The sequence below is a fragment of the Mustela nigripes genome, chromosome 16 (assembly GCF_022355385.1).
Source record: "Mustela nigripes isolate SB6536 chromosome 16, MUSNIG.SB6536, whole genome shotgun sequence".
Classification (NCBI taxonomy): Eukaryota; Metazoa; Chordata; class Mammalia; order Carnivora; family Mustelidae; genus Mustela; species Mustela nigripes.
In genome coordinates this window covers 43,350,839-43,354,635 of record NC_081572.1, presented here as the reverse complement: position 1 = coordinate 43,354,635, position 3,797 = coordinate 43,350,839, and the positions used below count along the sequence as shown (strand labels likewise).

Below are 3,797 nucleotides of genomic sequence, written 5' to 3'. Positions count from 1 at the left end.
TCAGGAATAACAATGGAAACATTTCCAGGCATCATTTTCAAAATGATCTCTCAGTAAAAAGGGTTTCTTTGCAAAAGTAGTTACTTTCACATTGCACCACCCTTTCTTTAAAGATATTGTCTAAATGCATTCATTATTTTAATATCTGTTAGGTAGCATAGTAGTGAAAGTCACTTGTCATAAGAGAAAAGGTCAGGAATTTTATTTTGTTTTATTTCATTTGTTTTATTTTAAGATTTCATTTATTATTTGATGCAGAAAGACACAGCAAGACAGGGAACACAAGCAGGGGGAGTGGGAAAGGAAGAAGCAGGCTTCCTGTTGAGCAGGGAGCCTGGCGCAGGATGGGATCCCAGGACCCTAAGATCGAGACCTGAGCCGAAGGCAGACACCCAACAACTGAGCTACCCAGGCACCCCCGGAATTTTAGAATATTAGTCTTTTTGTAAGAGAACAAAATGTGTAATTCATCTTTTTTTTAGAAAGAGGGTGGGTATTATGGAGGGCACAGATTGCATGGAGCACTGGGTGTGGTGAAAAAATAATGAATACTGTATTTCTGAAAATAAATAAATTTATAAAAAAAAAAGAAAGAGGGAGAGAGTGCACACATATGTGAGGGTTGGGGTAGGGGAAGAGGGAGAGACAGAGAATTTTTTTTTTAAGATTTTATTTATTTGTTTGACAGACAGAGATCACAAGTAGGCAGAGAGGCAGGCAGAGAGAGAGGAAGGGAAGCAGGCTCCCTGCTGAGCAGAGAGCCCGATGCGGGGCTCCATCTCAGGACCCTGGGATCATGACCTGAGCCGAAGGCAGAGGCTTTAACCCACTGAGCCACCCAGGTGCCCCTAGAGAGAGAGTCTTAATCAGAGTCCACAGCCAATACGGAGCCGGACATGGGGCTTGATCTCACAACCACAAGATTACGGCCTATGTGCCCTTATGTGGCACAGTCTGACCTTAGCATCTTAGTTGCCAGGTGTCCTCTTTCCTCAGTGCTTAGGTTTGAGTCTCAGACTTAAAAAAATACATAAAATAAAATAAAAGCAAGTACTACAGAGCTTGCTCCTGGCCTAGCACTGTTCTAATATATTTAGAGAAGAGGAAACAGAGAGATTACATAACTTCTCCGAAGTTAATACCTAATAAGAGATGAAGATGGGTGAGTTTGAGTCTACACAGTCTAACTCCAGAGCCTGTGCTTACAACACCCGATTGTTCTACCCTGTGTCCTGCCAGTGTACCGTGGCTAATTGTGAAAGCAGTGGAGAGGCATTTCTAAGCCTGACAGCTTTCAGCCAATAGCATGGTCAGGACAAGTCCAATACCAAGTTCAACAGGAGGCATCTCTACTTCACAGTAGGTCAGACATTCAAGTTCAGGAACACTGGCATTGATTAGGAGCTGGAATACAAAAGCTTAGGAGTCAGAGATGGTTCGAAAGCTACAGTGAAAAACAGACTTTTGCTGACTCCAAGAAAAAGGACCTGGTAGCCAAGAAATAGACTGACCCAAGACTATAAACAGGCACCGGTTATGAACATTTCTGTGTCCAAACACTGTCTTATTCACTTTATGTCCATTGTTCCTCTCACAATGACCCTGTAAAAAAGGCATTATTATATCTTCATTTTCTAGACAAAGAAAATGAGGCTTGGGGCTCCTGGGTGGCTCAGTCTGTTAAGCCTCTGCGTTCAGGTCAGGTCATGATCTCAGGTTCCTGGGATCCAGTCCTGTACCGGGCTTTCTGCTCAGTGAGGAGTCTGCTCCTCCCTCTATCCTCTCTCTCTCTCTCACAAATGAATAAAATATTTTTTAAAAACCCCACAAAAGGGTAGGAGAAGAATCAATGAAACAAGATGGGATTGGGAGGGAGACAAACCATAAGTGACTCTTAATCTTACAAAACAAACTGAGGGTTGCTGGGGGGAGGGGGGTTGGGAGAAGGGGGGGTGGGGTTATGGACATTGGGGAGGGTATGTGCTTTGGTGAGTGCTGTGAAGTGTGTAAACCTGGCGATTCACAGACCTGTACCCCTGGGGATAAAAATAAATGTTTATAAAAAAATAAAAAATTTAAAACATAAAAAAAAAACCCACAAAATATCTATTTAAGAAAAAAGAGAGAAGTGAGGCTCAGAAAACTCAAGTAATATTCCTAAATGCAATTTCAACACGACCTCCTCCAACCAGATTGCAGCACCCTTGACCTGTCCCAGTCTTATTCCAAAGACAGACTGGGAAGCATCAACAGATCTGAGAGGTAAGCGTAGACATGATCTTGTACCATCATTTCTCCAGCTTTGGATCGCGAGCAAGTGACACAGAGAGCAGGAACTGGTTGTGGTGCCTAGAGGCCGCCTTGGTGGCGGAAAGATCCATTTGCTGGGGCTACGGTTTAGCAGTGGGGCAGTGTCCTGGGCCTCCGGGGAGCGCACACCAACCTGTGGCATTCAGTGGTTTAGCAGGTATAACCACAGGATCTTCCTGGACTGATTTATAGTAATATTTAGCCTCTGAACCTGGTTACTGCTGGAACACCCCTTGTTCTATTTTCCGAGCCTATTTCTCCATCACCCAGTAACATCGTTTTAGTAAATTTTCTTTCGTGCTTAAACCACCTAGAGTTAGTTTCTGCTGCTTGCAACTAAGAACACTGACCCAACAGTGATTAAATTTGCATTTTCATTGCCACTATCCCCGTGAACCACATTTCCCAAAAATTTTAAAAAGAACTAGCAGCTCAGGCCTCCTCACCACCTTCTCTTGTCACTCACTAACGCCAGGGCCACCTCTAGTTTGCCAAGCCCAGCCAAAGGAGAAGGGGGGTAAGTAAGAAGGTCTTTGTACCATGGCTGTTCCAAGGTCTACTGCCTGCCAGTGGACCTGTGGTAAAGCACCAAGGAAGCAACCTGCTACAAAAGCCACGTGCAAGAGTGTGCCCTCTACTGGAGGGGTGAAGAAACCTCATCACTACAGGCCTGGTACTGTGGCACTCTGTGGAATTAGACATGATTAGAAGTTCATTGAATTTTTTTATTTCTAAATATTTTTTTCTAAAAGATTTTTAAATTTTTTTCTTATTTTTTTTTATTTCTAAAGATTTTATTTATTTGTCAGAGAGAGAAAGAAAGAGAACAAAAGCAGGCAGAGCCAGAGAGAAGCAGCCTCCCCACTGAGCAAGAAGCCCTATGTGGGACTCATTCTGAGGATCCAGGGATCATGACCCAAGCCGAAGGCAACCACTTCACCGACTGAGCCACCCAGGTGTCCCGCCATTGAATTTCTGATCCACAAACTTCCTTTCCAGAGTCTGGTGTGAGAAATTGCTCAGGACTTCAAAACAAACCTGCACTTCTGGAGTGTAGCTATTCATGCTTTGCAGGAGGCAAGCGAGTCTAACTCCAGAGCCTCTTGGGCCTCTTTGAAGACACCAACCTGCGTACCCCTCATGCCAAGCATATAACAATTATGCCAAAAGACATCCAACTAGCACCTGGCATATGTGGAGAACATGCTTAAGAATCCACTGTGATGTGGGGCAACCAGGTGGCTCAGTCAGTTAAGCATCTAACTCTTGATTTCAGCTCAGATCACGATTTCAGGGTCATGGGATCAAGCCCCACGTCAGGCTCTGCACTCAGCACAGAGCCCGCTTGTCCCTCTCCCTCTGCTCCTCTCCCCCTTGCTTGCGCTCCCTTCTGTCTCTCAAACAAAAGATTTGAACAGACTTTTTCCAAACACGATGTACACACGGCCAATAAGCACATGACAAGATGTTCAACATTGTTATTCACA

At 44.3% G+C, this 3,797-nt stretch overlaps 1 pseudogene; it reads left to right on the top strand.

The window, feature by feature from the left end:
• The first annotated feature begins 2,850 nt into the window (after nucleotides 1-2,850).
• Nucleotides 2,851-3,521, top strand: LOC132003344 (histone H3.3C-like; annotated as a pseudogene).
• Nucleotides 3,522-3,797: the final 276 nt, after the last annotated feature.